The sequence below is a fragment of the Neovison vison genome, chromosome 11 (assembly GCF_020171115.1).
Source record: "Neovison vison isolate M4711 chromosome 11, ASM_NN_V1, whole genome shotgun sequence".
Lineage (NCBI taxonomy): Eukaryota > Metazoa > Chordata > Mammalia > Carnivora > Mustelidae > Neogale > Neogale vison.
In genome coordinates, this window is record NC_058101.1 from 220,029,417 (window position 1) to 220,045,804 (window position 16,388).

A 16,388-nucleotide genomic window follows, 5' to 3' on the forward strand; every position below is an offset into this window, starting at 1 on the left:
GCTGCTTCTTGCCTGAGCTATTCTGCTGAGGACAGTGCAAGATACCCGCATGGAGCGAAATTCCCTTTCACCTAGCATCCCCTCTGCCAGAGAGAGAAGCGTGGTTGCAACTCTGGAAAGGGGCTTAAGGAAAGGGACACGTCTGTCACCGTGCTCCCCAAGAGCAAGTCTGGGGAAGGTGCAGCACGCTGCCACGGGCAAAGAGAAGGAGCCGTTGGCTTTGTGTTCGGGAAACGGTCGCGATGCAGGAGAGTTGGCACTGGCAGGAACAGCGGGCCCGTTGTAAGACAAGTGTCACCAGCTACCTGTGCTGAGGGACGGAGGCCTGGCTGCTAAGGTGACAGAAGAGTACGACTAGGGCAGGCACGCGTGCTCCACACTGAGGAAGGAGTCTGTGCAGAAGGCAGGCCAGTCCTGTGTCTCTGGTCCCAAGGGGACAGCGTCTCCTTGACCCCCTCTGCCTAGGGCAGACTTGGGCTAGCCACCAAGCGCCATAGCTGCAACTCGCAGAAACAGCTCCCTGGACGAACGGGCAGTCCGATGCCGTCTTCCTCCAAGATGTGACAACGTTGTTGGTGTCAGGAAGTGTGCCGGGGTAGGAGGGGGGACAGACACAAACAGATCCCCATCCCCGTGCACGGGCAGTGTGCAGGGTTCATGTCGACTCTCCTCTCCTGTGGGGAAGGCACTGGCTTAGTCCCCGATTCCACGCGAGCGCTAGTGCAAAAGGCCTAGCCTTGCCTATGCCAGGACATGAAGTGAGCATAGAGTGCCATCCTAGGCAACGCACACTGCTGTAGGTTTGTGATTGACCCTGCTTAGTTCGGCTTGGCAGGGAGAACGCACGGCGCGAACATGGAGCCCCGGAAAGCAAGGCCCAAGATACACTAGCTCTCCCGCAGCTCTTCTTCTTTGAAGTGTAAGAGCGAATGCCCAAAGCCTTGCTGTGAAGCAGCAGCGAAGGGCAGTTCGCGCCAGCTGAAAACCTCTGCGAACGTATAGCAGTAGCTGGTAAATCAGAGTCGGATCTGTAGGCTGCTGTGGCTGCTTGCCTTAGCCTAGTATTCGTAGGACGGTGGGAGAGCCCCGCATAGAGCGAAAGCCTCTTTGCCCGGGCATCCCCTCTGGGAAGGCACAGCTTTCGTTGGGAAATCAGAGTCGCGTCTGAGGGATGCTGCTGCTGCTTCCCTGATCTAGTGTCCCCTGCACGTTGTAATAATCCCGCATGGAACGAAATCCTTCTATGCCCAGGCATCCTCTCTGGGAAAGCATAGCATTCGTTGGGCAATCAGAGTCGGGTTTGTGGGAAGCTGCTGCTTCTTGCCTGAGCTACTCTGCTCAGGACAGTGCAAGATACGCGCATGGAGCGAAATTTTCTTTCACCTAGCATCCCCTCTGCCAGAGAGAGAAGCGTGGTTGCACCTCTGGAAAGGGCCTTAAGGAAAGGGACACGTCTGTCACCGTGCTCCCCAAGAGCAAGTCTGGGGAAGGTGCATCACGTTGCCACGGGCAAAGAGAAGGAGCCGTTGGCTTTGTGTTCGGGAAACGGTCTCGATGCAGGAGAGTTGGCACTGGCAGGAACAGCGGGCCCGTTGTAAGACAAGTGTCACCAGCTACTTGTGAAAACAGAGTCGCGTCTGAGGGATGCTGCTGCTGCTTCCCTGATCTACTCTCCCCTGAACGTTGTAATAATCCCGCATGGAATGAAATCCTTCTATGCCCAGGCATCCTCTCTGTGAAAGCATAGCATTCGTTGGGCAATCAGAGTCGGTTTGTGGGAAGCTGCTGCTTCTTGCCTGAGCTAGTCTGCTCAGGACAGTGCAAGATACCCGCATGGAGCGAAATTATCTTTTACCTAGCATCCCCTCTGCCAGAGAGAGATGCGTGGTTGCACCTTTGGAAAGGGCCTTATGGAAAGGGACACGTCTGTCACTGTGCTCCCAAAGAGCAAGTCTGGGGAAGGTGCATCACGCTGCCACGGGCAAAGAGAAGGAGCCGTTGGCTTTGTGTTCGGGAAACACTCGCGATGCAGGAGAGTTGGCACTAGCAGGAACAGCGGGCCCGTTGTAAGACAAGTGTCACCATCTACCTGTGCTGAGGGTCGGAGGCCTGGCTGCTAAGGTGACAGAAGAGTATGACTATGGCAGGCAGGTGTGCTCCACACTGAGGAAGGAGTCTGGGCAGAAGGCAGGCCTGTCCTGTGTCTCTGGTCCCAAGGGGACAGCGTCTCCTTAACCACCTGTCCTAGGGCAGACTTGGGCTAGCCACCAAGCGCCATAGCTTCAACTCGCAGAAACAGCTCCCTGGACGAACGGGCAGTCCGATGCCGTCTTCCTCCAAGATGTGACAACGTTGTTGGTGTCAGGAAGTGTGCCGGGGTAGGAGGGGGGGACAGACCCAAACAGATCCCCAGCCCAGTGCACGGGCAGTGTGCAGGGTTCATGTCGACTCTCCTCTCCTGTGGGGAAGGCACTGGCTTAGTCCCCGATTCCACGCGAGCGCTAGTGCAAAAGGCCTAGCCTTGCCTATGCCAGGACATGAAGTGAGCATAGAGTGCCATCCTAGGCAACGCACACTGCTGTAGGTTTGTGATTGACCCTGCTTAGTTCGGCTTGGCAGGGAGAACGCACGGCGCGAACATGGAGCCCCGGAAAGCAAGGCCCAAAATACACTAGCTCTCCCGCAGCTCTTCTTCTTTGAAGTGTCAGAGCGAATGCCCAAAGCCTTGCTGTGAAGCAGCAGCGAAGGGCAGTTCGCGCCAGCTGAAAACCTCTGCGAACGTATAGCAGTAGCTGGTAAATCAGAGTCGGATCTGTAGGCTGCTGTGGCTGCTTGCCTTAGCTAGTATTCGTAGGACGGTGGGAGAGCCCCGCATAGAGCGAAAGCCTCTTTGCCCGGGCATCCCCTCTGGGAAGGCACAGCTTTCGTTGGGAAATCAGAGTCACGTCTGAGGGATGCTGCTGCTGCTTCCCTGAGCTAGTCTCCCATGCACGTTGTAATAAACCCGCATGGAACGAAATCCTTCTATGCCCAGGCATCCTCTCTGGGAAAGCATAGCATTCGTTGGGCAATCAGAGTCGGGTTTGTGGGAAGCTGCTGCTTCTTGCCTGAGCTACTCTGCTCAGGACAGTGCAAGATACCCGCATGGAGCGAAATATTCTTTCACCTAGCATCCCCTCTGCCAGAGAGAGAAGCGTGGTTGCACCTCTGGAAAGGGCCTTAAGGAAAGGGACACGACTGTCACCGTGCTCCCCAAGAGCAAGTCTGGGGAAGGTGCAGCACGCTGCCACGGGCAAAGAGAAGGAGCCGTTGGCTTTGTGTTCGGGAAACGGTCGCGATCAGGAGAGTTGGCACTGGCAGGAACAGCGGGCCCTTTGTAAGACAAGTGTCACCAGTTACTTGTGAAAACAGAGTCGCGTCTGAGGGATGCTGCTGCTCCTTCCCTGATCTAGTCTCCCCTGCACGTTGTAATAATCCCGCATGGAATGAAATCCTTCTATGCCCAGGCATCCTCTCTGTGAAAGCATAGCATTCGTTGGGCAATCAGAGTCGTGTTTGTGGGAAGCTGCTGCTTCTTGCCTGAGCTAGTCTGCTCAGGACAGTGCAAGATACCCGCATGGAGCGAAATTATCTTTTACCTAGCATCCCCTCTGCCAGAGAGAGAAGCGTGGTTGCACCTCTGGAAAGGGCCTTATGGAAAGGGACACGTCTGTCACTGTGCTCCCCAAGAGCAAATCTGGGGAAGGTGCATCACGCTGCCACGGGCAAAGAGAAGGAGCCGTTGGCTTTGTGTTCGGGAAACGGTCGCGATGCAGGAGAGTTGGCACTGGCAGGAACAGCGGGCCCGTTGTAAGACAAGTGTCACCATCTACCTGTGCTGAGGGTCGGAGGCCTGGCTGCTAAGGTGACAGAAGAGTATGACTATGGCAGGCAGGTGTGCTCCACACTGAGGAAGGAGTCTGGGCAGAAGGCAGGCCTGTCCTGTGTCTCTGGTCCCAAGTGGACAGCGTCTCCTTGACCACCTGTGCCTAGGGCAGACTTGGGCTTGCCACCAAGCGCCATAGCTTCAACTCGCAGAAACAGCTCCCTGGACGAACGGGCAGTCCGATGCCGTCTTCCTCCAAGATGTGACAACGTTGTTGCTGTCAGGAAGTGTGCCGGGGTAGCAGGGGCGACAGACCCAAACAGATCCCCAGCCCTGTGCACGGGCAGTGTGCAGGGTTCATGTCGACTCTCCTCTCCTGTGGGGAAGGCACTAGCTTAGTCCCCGATTCCACACGAGCGCTAGTGCAAAAGGCCTAGCCTTGCCTATGCCAGGACATGAAGTGAGCATAGAGTGCCATCCTAGGCAACGCACGCTGCTGTTGGTTTTTGATTGTGCCTGCTTAGTTTAGTTGGTAAATCAGAGTCAGATCTGTAGGCTGCTGTGGCTGCTTACCTTAGCCTAGTATTCGTAGGACGGTGGGAGAGCCCCGCATAGAGCGAAAGCCACTTTGCCCGGGCATCCCCTTTGGGAAGTCACAGCTTTCGTTGGGAAATCAGAGTCGCGTCTGAGGGATGCTGTTGCTGCTTGCCTGAGTTAGACTTCCCTGCAAATTGTAATTAACCCGCATGGAGCGAAATCATCTATGGCCAGGCCTCCTCTCTGAGAAAGCAGAGCTTCGTTAGGCAATCAGTGTCGGGTTTTTAGGAAGCTGCTGCTTCTTGCCTGAGCTATTCTGCTGAGGACAGTGCAAGATACCCGCATGGAGCGAAATTCCCTTTCACCTAGCATCCCCTCTGCCAGAGAGAGAAGCGTGGTTGCAACTCTGGAAAGGGGCTTAAGGAAAGGGACACGTCTGTCACCGTGCTCCCCAAGAGCAAGTCTGGGGAAGGTGCAGCACGCTGCCACGGGCAAAGAGAAGGAGCCGTTGGCTTTGTGTTCGGGAAACGGTCGCGATGCAGGAGAGTTGGCACTGGCAGGAACAGCGGGCCCGTTGTAAGACAAGTGTCACCATCTACCTGTGCTGAGGGTCGGAGGCCTGGCTGCTAAGGTGACAGAAGAGTACGACTAGGGCAGGCACGCGTGCTCCACACTGAGGAAGGAGTCTGTGCAGAAGGCAGGCCGGTCCTGTGTCTCTGGTCCCAAGGGGACAGCGTCTCCTTGACCCCCTCTGCCTAGGGCAGACTTGGGCTAGCCACCAAGCGCCATAGCTGCAACTCGCAGAAACAGCTCCCTGGACGAACGGGCAGTCCGATGCCGTCTTCCTCCAAGATGTGACAACGTTGTTGGTGTCAGGAAGTGTGCCGGGGTAGGAGGGGGGACAGACACAAACAGATCCCCATCCCCGTGCACGGGCAGTGTGCAGGGTTCATGTCGACTCTCCTCTCCTGTGGGGAAGGCACTGGCTTAGTCCCCGATTCCACGCGAGCGCTAGTGCAAAAGGCCTAGCCTTGCCTATGCCAGGACATGAAGTGAGCATAGAGTGCCATCCTAGGCAACGCACACTGCTGTAGGTTTGTGATTGACCCTGCTTAGTTCGGCTTGGCAGGGAGAACGCACGGCGCGAACATGGAGCCCCGGAAAGCAAGGCCCAAGATACACTAGCTCTCCCGCAGCTCTTCTTCTTTGAAGTGTCAGAGCGAATGCCCAAAGCCTTGCTGTGAAGCAGCAGCGAAGGGCAGTTCGCGCCAGCTGAAAACCTCTGCGAACGTATAGCAGTAGCTGGTAAATCAGAGTCGGATCTGTAGGCTGCTGTGGCTGCTTGCCTTAGCCTAGTATTCGTAGGACGGTGGGAGAGCCCCGCATAGAGCGAAAGCCTCTTTGCCCGGGCATCCCCTCTGGGAAGGCACAGCTTTCGTTGGGAAATCAGAGTCGCGTCTGAGGGATGCTGACGCTGCTTACCTGATTTAGTGTCCCCTGCACGTTGTAATAATCCCGCATGGAACGAAATCCTTCTATGCCCAGGCATCCTCTCTGGGAAAGCATAGCATTCGTTGGGCAATCAGAGTCGGGTTTGTGGGAAGCTGCTGCTTCTTGCCTGAGCTACTCTGCTCAGGACAGTGCAAGATACCCGCATGGAGCGAAATTTTCTTTCACCTAGCATCCCCTCTGCCAGAGAGAGAAGCGTGGTTGCACCTCTGGAAAGGGCCTTAAGGAAAGGGACACGTCTGTCACCGTGCTCCCCAAGAGCAAGTCTGGGGAAGGTGCATCACGTTGCCACGGGCAAAGAGAAGGAGCCGTTGGCTTTGTGTTCGGGAAACGGTCACGATGCAGGAGAGTTGGCACTGGCAGGAACAGCGGGCCCGTTGTAAGACAAGTGTCACCAGCTACTTGTGAAAACAGAGTCGCGTCTGAGGGATGCTGCTGCTGCTTCCCTGATCTAGTCTCCCCTGCACGCTGTAATAATCCCGCAAGGAACGAAATCCTTCTATGCCCAGGCATCCTCTCTGTGAAAGCATAGCATTCGTTGGGCAATCAGAGTCGGGTTTGTGGGAAGCTGCTGCTTCTTGCCTGAGCTAGTCTGCTCAGGACAGTGCAAGATACCCGCATGGAGCGAAATTATCTTTTACCTAGCATCCCCTCTGCCAGAGAGAGAAGCGTGGTTGCACCTCTGGAAAGGGCCTTATGGAAAGGGACACGTCTGTCACTGTGCTCCCCAAGAGCAAATCTGGGGAAGGTGCATCACGCTGCCACGGGCAAAGAGAAGGAGCCGTTTGCTTTGTGTTCGGGAAACGGTCGCGATGAAGGAGAGTTGGCACTGGCAGGAACAGCGGGCCCGTTGTAAGACAAGTGTCACCATCTACCTGTGCTGAGGATCGGAGGCCTGGCTGCTAAGGTGACAGAAGAGTATGACTATGGCAGGCAGTTGTGCTCCACACTGAGGAAGGAGTCTGGGCAGAAGGCAGGCCTGTCCTGTGTCTCTGGTCCCAAGGGGACAGCGTCTCCTTGACCACCTGTGCCTAGGGCAGACTTGGGCTTGCCACCAAGCGCCATAGCTTCAACTCGCAGAAACAGCTCCCTGGACGAACGGGCAGTCCGATGCCGTCTTCCTCCAAGATGTGACAACGTTGTTGGTGTCAGGAAGTGTGCCGGGGTAGCAGGGGGGACAGACCCAAACAGATCCTCAGCCCAGTGCACGGGCCTGTGCAGGGTTCATGTCGACTCTCCTCTCCTGTGGGGAAGGCACTGGCTTAGTCCCCGAATCCACGCGATCTCTAGTGCAAAAGGCCTAGCCTTGCCTATGATAGGACATGAAGTGAGCATAGAGTGCCATCCTAGGCAACGCACGCTGCTGTTGGTTTTTGATTGTGCCTGCTTAGTTCAGTTGGTAAATCAGAGTCAGATCTGTAGGCTGCTGTGGCTGCTTGCCTTAGCCTAGTATTCGTAGGACGGTGGGAGAGCCCCGCATAGAGCGAAAGCCAATTTGCCCGGGCATCCCCTTTGGGAAGTCACAGCTTTCGTTGGGAAATCAGAGTCGCTTCTGAGGGATGCTGTTGCTGCTTGCCTGGGTTAGACTTCCCTGCAAATTGTAATAAACGCGCATGGAGCGAAATCATCTATGGCCTGGCCTCCTCTCTGAGAAAGCAGAGCATTCGTTGGGCAATCAGTGTCGGGTTTTAAGGAAGCTGCTGCTTCTTGCCTGAGCTATTCTGCTGAGGACAGTGCAAGATACCTGCATGGAGCGAAATTCCCTTTCACCTAGCATCCCCTCTGCCAGAGAGAGAAGCGTGGTTGCACCTCTGGAAAGGGGCTTAAGGAAAGGGACACGTCTGTCACCGTGCTCCCCAAGAGCAAGTCTGGGGAAGGTGCAGCACGCTGCCACGGGCAAAGAGAAGGAGCCGTTGGCTTTGTGTTCGGGAAACGGTCGCGATGCAGGAGAGTTGGCACTGGCAGGAACAGCGGGCCCGTTGTAAGACAAGTGTCACCAGCTACTTGTGAAAACAGAGTCGCGTCTGAGGGATGCTGCTGCTGCTTCCCTGATCTAGTCTCCCCTGCACGCTGTAATAATCCCGCATGAAATGAAATCCTTCTGTACCCAGGCACCCTCTCTGGGAAAGCATAGCATTCGTTGGGCAATCAGAGTCGGGTTTGTGGGAAGCTGCTGCTTCTTGCCTGAGCTAGTCTGCTCAGGACAGTGCAAGATACCCGCATGGAGCGAAATTATCTTTTACCTAGCATCCCCTCTGCCAGAGAGAGAAGCGTGGTTGCACCTCTGGAAAGAGCCTTATGGAAAGGGACACGTCTGTCACTGTGCTCCCCAAGAGCAAGTCTGGGGAAGGTGCATCACGCTGCCACGGGCAAAGAGAAGGAGCCGTTGGCTTTGTGTTCGGGAAACGGTCGCGATGAAGGAGAGTTGGCACTGGCAGGAACAGCGGGCCCGTTGTAAGACAAGTGTCACCATCTACCTGTGCTGAGGGTCGGAGGCCTGGCTGCTAAGGTGACAGAAGAGTATGACTATGGCAGGCAGTTGTGCTCCACACTGAGGAAGGAGTCTGGGCAGAAGGCAGGCCTGTCCTGTGTCTCTGGTCCCAAGGGGACAGCGTCTCCTTGACCACCTATGCCTAGGGCAGACTTGGGCTTGCCACCAACCGCCATAGCTTCAACTCGCAGAAACAGCTCACTGGACGAACGGGCAGTCCGATGCCGTCTTCCTCCAAGATGTGACAACGTTGTTGGTGTCAGGAAGTGTGCCGGGGTAGGAGGGGGGACAGACCCAAACAGATCCCCAGCCCAGTGCACGGGCAGTGTGCAGGGTTCATGTCGACTCTCCTCTCCTGTGGGGAAGGCACTGGCTTAGTCCCGGATTCCACGCGAGCGCTAGTGCAAAAGGCCTAGCCTTGCCTATGCCAGGACATGAAGTGAGCATAGAGTGCCATCCTAGGCAACGCACGCTGCTGTTCGTTTTTGATTGTGCCTGCTTAGTTCAGTTGGTAAATCAGAGTCAGATCTGTAGGCTGCTGTGGCTGCTTGCCTTACCCTAGTATTCGTAGGACGGTGGGAGAGCCCCGCATAGAGCGAAAGCCACTTTGCCCGGGCATCCCCTTTGGGAAGTCACAGCTTTCGTTGGGAAATCAGAGTCGCGTCTGAGGGATGCTGTTGCTGCTTGCCTGAGTTAGACTTCCCTGCAAATTGTAATAAACCCGCATGGAGCGAAATCATCTATGGCCAGGCCTCCTCTCTGAGAAAGCAGAGCTTCGTTAGGCAATCAGTGTCGGGTTTTTAGGAAGCTGCTGCTTCTTGCCTGAGCTATTCTGCTGAGGACAGTGCAAGATACCTGCATGGAGCGAAATTCCCTTTCACCTAGCATCCCCTCTGCCAGAGAGAGAAGCGTGGTTGCAACTCTGGAAAGGGGCTTAAGGAAAGGGACACTTCTGTCACCGTGCTCCCCAAGAGCAAGTCTGGGGAAGGTGCATCACGCTGCCACGGGCAAAGAGAAGGAGCCGTTGGCTTTGTGTTCGGGAAACGGTCGCGATGCAGGAGAGTTGGCACTGGCAGGAACAGCGGGCCCGTTGTAAGACAAGTGTCACCATCTACCTGTGCTGAGGGACGGAGGCCTGGCTGCTAAGGTGACAGAAGAGTACGACTAGGGCAGGCACGCGTGCTCCACACTGAGGAAGGAGTCTGTGCAGAAGGCAGGCCGGTCCAGTGTCTCTGGTCCCAATGGGACAGCGTCTCCTTGACCCCCTCTGCCTAGGGCAGACTTGGGCTAGCCACCAAGCGCCATAGCTGCAACTCGCAGAAACAGCTCCCTGGACGAACGGGCAGTCCGATGCCGTCTTCCTCCAAGATGTGACAACGTTGTTGGTGTCAGGAAGTGTGCCGGGGTAGGAGGGGGGACAGACCCAAACAGATCCCCATCCCCGTGCACGGGCAGTGTGCAGGGTTCATGTCGACTCTCCTCTCCTGTGGGGAAGGCACTGGCTTAGTCCCCGATTCCACGCGAGCGCTAGTGCAAAAGGCCTAGCCTTGCCTATGCCAGGACATGAAGTGAGCATAGAGTGCCATCCTAGGCAACGCACACTGCTGTAGGTTTGTGATTGACCCTGCTTAGTTCGGCTTGGCAGGGAGAACGCACGGCGCGAACATGGAGCCCCGGAAAGCAAGGCCCAAGATACACTAGCTCTCCCGCAGCTCTTCTTCTTTGAAGTGTCAGAGCGAATGCCCAAAGCCTTGCTGTGAAGCAGCAGCGAAGGGCAGTTCGCGCCAGCTGAAAACCTCTGCGAACGTATAGCAGTAGCTGGTAAATCAGAGTCGGATCTGTAGGCTGCTGTGGCTGCTTGCCTTAGCCTAGTATTCGTAGGACGGTGGGAGAGCCCCGCATAGAGCGAAAGCCTCTTTGCCCGGGCATCCCCTCTGGGAAGGCACAGCTTTCGTTGGGAAATCAGAGTCGCGTCTGAGGGATGCTGCTGCTGCTTCCCTGATCTAGTGTCCCCTGCACGTTGTAATAATCCCGCATGGAACGAAATCCTTCTATGCCCAGGCATCCTCTCTGGGAAAGCATAGCATTCGTTGGGCAATCAGAGTCGGGTTTGTGGGAAGCTGCTGCTTCTTGCCTGAGCTACTCTGCTCAGGACAGTGCAAGATACCCGCATGGAGCGAAATTTTCTTTCACCTAGCATCCCCTCTGCCAGAGAGAGAAGCGTGGTTGCACCTCTGGAAAGGGCCTTAAGGAAAGGGACAACGTCTGTCACCGTGCTCCCCAAGAGCAAGTCTGGGGAAGGTGCATCACGTTGCCACGGGCAAAGAGAAGGAGCCGTTGGCTTTGTGTTCGGGAAACGGTCACGATGCAGGAGAGTTGGCACTGGCAGGAACAGCGGGCCCGTTGTAAGACAAGTGTCACCAGCTACTTGTGAAAACAGAGTCGCGTCTGAGGGATGCTGCTGCTGCTTCCCTGATCTAGTCTCCCCTGCACGCTGTAATAATCCCGCAAGGAACGAAATCCTTCTATGCCCAGGCATCCTCTCTGGGAAAGCATAGCATTCGTTGGGCAATCAGAGTCGGGTTTGTGGGAAGCTGCTGCTTCTTGCCTGAGCTAGTCTGCTCAGGACAGTGCAAGATACCCGCATGGAGCGAAATTATCTTTTACCTAGCATCCCCTCTGCCAGAGAGAGAAGCGTGGTTGCACCTCTGGAAAGGGCCTTATGGAAAGGGACACGTCTGTCTCTGTGCTCCCCAAGAGCAAATCTGGGGAAGGTGCATCACGCTGCCACGGGCAAAGAGAAGGAGCCGTTTGCTTTGTGTTCGGGAAACGGTCGCGATGAAGGAGAGTTGGCACTGGCAGAAACAGCGGGCCCGTTGTAAGACAAGTGTCACCATCTACCTGTGCTGAGGATCGGAGGCCTGGCTGCTAAGGTGACAGAAGAGTATGACTATGGCAGGCAGGTGTGCTCCACACTGAGGAAGGAGTCTGGGCAGAAGGCAGGCCTGTCCTGTGTCTCTTGTCCCAAGGGGACAGCGTCTCCTTGACCACCTGTGCCTAGGGCAGACTTGGGCTTGCCACCAAGCGCCATAGCTTCAACTCGCAGAAACAGCTCCCTGGACGAACGGGCAGTCCGATGCCGTCTTCCTCCAAGATGTGACAACGTTGTTGGTGTCAGGAAGTGTGCCGGGGTAGCAGGGGGGACAGACCCAAACAGATCCCCAGCCCAGTGCACGGGCCTGTGCAGGGTTCATGTCGACTCTCCTCTCCTGTGGGGAAGGCACTGGCTTAGTCCCCGAATCCACGCGATCGCTAGTGCAAAAGGCCTAGCCTTGCCTATGATAGGACATGAAGTGAGCATAGAGTGCCATCCTAGGCAACGCACGCTGCTGTTGGTTTTTGATTGTGCCTGCTTAGTTCAGTTGGTAAATCAGAGTCAGATCTGTAGGCTGCTGTGGCTGCTTGCCTTAGCCTAGTATTCGTAGGACGGTGGGAGAGCCCCGCATAGAGCGAAAGCCAATTTGCCCGGGCATCCCCTTTGGGAAGTCACAGCTTTCGTTGGGAAATCAGAGTCGCTTCTGAGGGATGCTGTTGCTGCTTGCCTGGGTTAGACTTCCCTGCAAATTGTAATAAACGCGCATGGAGCGAAATCATCTATGGCCTGGCCTCCTCTCTGCGAAAGCAGAGCATTCGTTGGGCAATCAGTGTCGGGTTTTTAGGAAGCTGCTGCTTCTTGCCTGAGCTATTCTGCTGAGGACAGTGCAAGATACCTGCATGGAGCGAAATTCCCTTTCACCTAGCATCCCCTCTGCCAGAGAGAGAAGCGTGGTTGCACCTCTAGAAAGGGGATTAAGGAAAGGGACACGTCTGTCACCGTGCTCCCCAAGAGCAAGTCTGGGGAAGGTGCAGCACGCTGCCACGGGCAAAGAGAAGGAGCCGTTGGCTTTGTGTTCGGGAAACGGTCGCGATGCAGGAGAGTTGGCACTGGCAGGAACAGCGGGCCCGTTGTAAGACAAGTGTCACCAGCTACTTGTGAAAACAGAGTCGCGTCTGAGGGATGCTGCTGCTGCTTCCCTGATCTAGTCTCCCCTGCACGTTGTAATAATCCCGCATGAAATGAAATCCTTCTGTACCCAGGCACCCTCTCTGGGAAAGCATAGCATTCGTTGGGCAATCAGAGTCGAGTTTGTGGGAAGCTGCTGCTTCTTGCCTGAGCTAGTCGGCTCAGGACAGTGCAAGATACCCGCATGGAGCGAAATTATCTTTTACCTAGCATCCCCTCTGCCAGAGAGAGAAGCGTGGTTGCACCTCTGGAAAGGGCCTTATGGAAAGGGACACGTCTGTCACTGTGCTCCCCAAGAGCAAGTCTGGGGAAGGTGCATCACGCTGCCACGGGCAAAGAGAAGGAGCCGTTGGCTTTGTGTTCGGGAAACGGTCGCGATGCAGGAGAGTTGGCACTGGCAGGAACAGCGGGCCCGTTGTAAGACAAGTGTCACCATCTACCTGTGCTGAGGGTCGGAGGCCTGGCTGCTAAGGTGACAGAAGAGTATGACTATGGCAGGCAGTTGTGCTCCACACTGAGGAAGGAGTCTGGGCAGAAGGCAGGCCTGTCCTGTGTCTCTGGTCCCAAGGGGACAGCGTCTCCTTGACCACCTGTGCCTAGGGCAGACTTGGGCTTGCCACCAACCGCCATAGCTTCAACTCGCAGAAACAGCTCACTGGACGAACGGGCAGTCCGATGCCGTCTTCCTCCAAGATGTGACAACGTTGTTGGTGTCAGGAAGTGTGCCGGGGTAGGAGGGGGGACAGACCCAAACAGATCCCCAGCCCAGTGCACGGGCAGTGTGCAGGGTTCATGTCGACTCTCCTCTCCTGTGGGGAAGGCACTGGCTTAGTCCCCCGATTCCACGCGAGCGCTAGTGCAAAAGGCCTAGCCTTGCCTATGCCAGGACATGAAGTGAGCATAGAGTGCCATCCTAGGCAACGCACACTGCTGTAGGTTTGTGATTGACCCTGCTTAGTTCGGCTTGGCAGGGAGAACGCACGGCGCGAACATGGAGCCCCGGAAAGCAAGGCCCAAGATACACTAGCTCTCCCGCAGCTCTTCTTCTTTGAAGTGTCAGAGCGAATGCCCAAAGCCTTGCTGTGAAGCAGCAGCGAAGGGCAGTTCGCGCCAGCTGAAAACCTCTGCGAACGTATAGCAGTAGCTGGTAAATCAGAGTCGGATCTGTAGGCTGCTGTGGCTGCTTGCCTTAGCTAGTATTCGTAGGACGGTGGAGAGCCCCGCATAGAGCGAAAGCCTCTTTGCCCGGGCATCCCCTCTGGGAAGGCACAGCTTTCGTTGGGAAATCAGAGTCACGTCTGAGGGATGCTGCTGCTGCTTCCCTGAGCTAGTCTCCCATGCACGTTGTAATAAACCCGCATGGAACGAAATCCTTCTATGCCCAGGCATCCTCTCAGGGAAAGCATAGCATTCGTTGGGCAATCAGAGTCGGGTTTGTGGGAAGCTGCTGCTTCTTGCCTGAGCTACTCTGCTCAGGACAGTGCAAGATACCCGCATGGAGCGAAATATTCTTTCACCTAGCATCCCCTATGCCAGAGAGAGAAGCGTGGTTGCACCTCTGGAAAGGGCCTTAAGGAAAGGGACACGTCTGTCACCGTGCTCCCCAAGAGCAAGTCTGGGGAAGGTGCAGCACGCTGCCACGGGCAAAGAGAAGGAGCCGTTGGCTTTGTGTTCGGGAAACGGTCGCGATGCAGGAGAGTTGGCACTGGCAGGAACAGCGGGCCCGTTGTAAGACAAGTGTCACCAGTTACTTGTGAAAACAGAGTCGCGTCTGAGGGATGCTGCTGCTCCTTCCCTGATCTAGTCTCCCCTGCACGTTGTAATAATCCCGCATGGAATGAAATCCTTCTATGCCCAGGCATCCTCTCTGTGAAAGCATAGCATTCGTTGGGCAATCAGAGTCGGGTTTGTGGGAAGCTGCTGCTTCTTGCCTGAGCTAGTCTGCTCAGGACAGTGCAAGATACCCGCATGGAGCGAAATTATCTTTTACCTAGCATCCCCTCTGCCAGAGAGAGAAGCGTGGTTGCACCTCTGGAAAGAGCCTTATGGAAAGGGACACGTCTGTCACTGTGCTCCCCAAGAGCAAATCTGGGGAAGGTGCATCACGCTGCCACGGGCAAAGAGAAGGAGCCGTTGGCTTTGTGTTCGGGAAACGGTCGCGATGAAGGAGAGTTGGCACTGGCAGGAACAGCGGGCCCGTTGTAAGACAAGTGTCACCATCTACCTGTGCTGAGGATCGGAGGCCTGGCTGCTAAGGTGACAGAAGAGTATGACTATGGCAGGCAGTTGTGCTCCACACTGAGGAAGGAGTCTGGGCAGAAGGCAGGCCTGTCCTGTGTCTCTTGTCCCAAGGGGACAGCGTCTCCTTGACCACCTGTGCCTAGGGCAGACTTGGGCTTGCCACCAAGCGCCATAGCTTCAACTCGCAGAAACAGCTCACTGGACGAACGGGCAGTCCGATGCCGTCTTCCTCCAAGATGTGACAACGTTGTTGGTGTCAGGAAGTGTGCCGGGGTAGCAGGGGGGACAGACCCAAACAGATCCCCAGCCCAGTGCACGGGCCTGTGCAGGGTTCATGTCGACTCTCCTCTCCTGTGGGGAAGGCACTGGCTTAGTCCCCGAATCCACGCGATCGCTAGTGCAAAAGGCCTAGCCTTGCCTATGATAGGACATGAAGTGAGCATAGAGTGCCATCCTAGGCAACGCACGCTGCTGTTGGTTTTTGATTGTGCCTGCTTAGTTCAGTTGGTAAATCAGAGTCAGATCTGTAGGCTGCTGTGGCTGCTTGCCTTACCCTAGTATTCGTAGGACGGTGGGAGAGCCCCGCATAGAGCGAAAGCCACTTTGCCCGGGCATCCCCTTTGGGAAGTCACAGCTTTCGTTGGGAAATCAGAGTCGCGTCTGAGGGATGCTGTTGCTGCTTGCCTGAGTTAGACTTCCCTGCAAATTGTAATAAACCCGCATGGAGCGAAATCATCTATGGCCAGGCCTCCACTCTGAGAAAGCAGAGCTTCGTTAAGCAATCAGTGTCGGGTTTTTAGGAAGCTGCTGCTTCTTGCCTGAGCTATTCTGCTGAGGACAGTGCAAGATACCCGCATGGAGCGAAATTCCCTTTCACCTAGCATCCCCTCTGCCAGAGAGAGAAGCGTGGTTGCAACTCTGGAAAGGGCCTTATGGAAAGGGACACGTCTGTCACTGTGCTCCCCAAGAGCAAATCTGGGGAAGGTGTATCACATGCCACGGGCAAAGAGAAGGAGCCGTTGGCTTTGTGTTCGGGAAACGGTCGCGATGAAGGAGATTTGGCACTGGCAGGAACAGCGGGCCCTTTGTAAGACAAGTGTCACCATCTACCTGTGCTGAGGGTCGGAGGCCTGGCTGCTAAGGTGACAGAAGAGTATGACTATGGCAGGCAGGTGTGCTCCACACTGAGGAAGGAGTCTGGGCAGAAGGCAGGCCTGTCCTGTGTCTCTGGTCCCAAGGGGACAGCGTCTCCTTGACCACCTGTGCCTAGGGCAGACTTGGGCTTGCCACCAAGCGCCATAGCTTCAACTCGCAGAAACAGCTCCCTGGACGAACGGGCAGTCCGAAGCCGTCTTACTCCAAGATGTGACAACGTTGTTGGTGTCAGGAAGTGTGCCGGGGTAGCAGGGGCGACAGACCCAAACAGATCCCCAGCCCTGTGCACGGGCAGTGTGCAGGGTTCATGTCGACTCTCCTCTCCTGTGGGGAAGGCACTAGCTTAGTCCCCGATTCCACACGAGCGCTAGTGCAAAAGGCCTAGCCTTGCCTATGCCAGGACATGAAGTGAGCATAGAGTGCCATCCTAGGCAACGCACGCTGCTGTTGGTTTTTGATTGTGCCTGCTTAGTTTAGTTGGTAAATCAGAGTCAGATCTGTAGGCTGCTGTGGCTGCTTACCTTAGC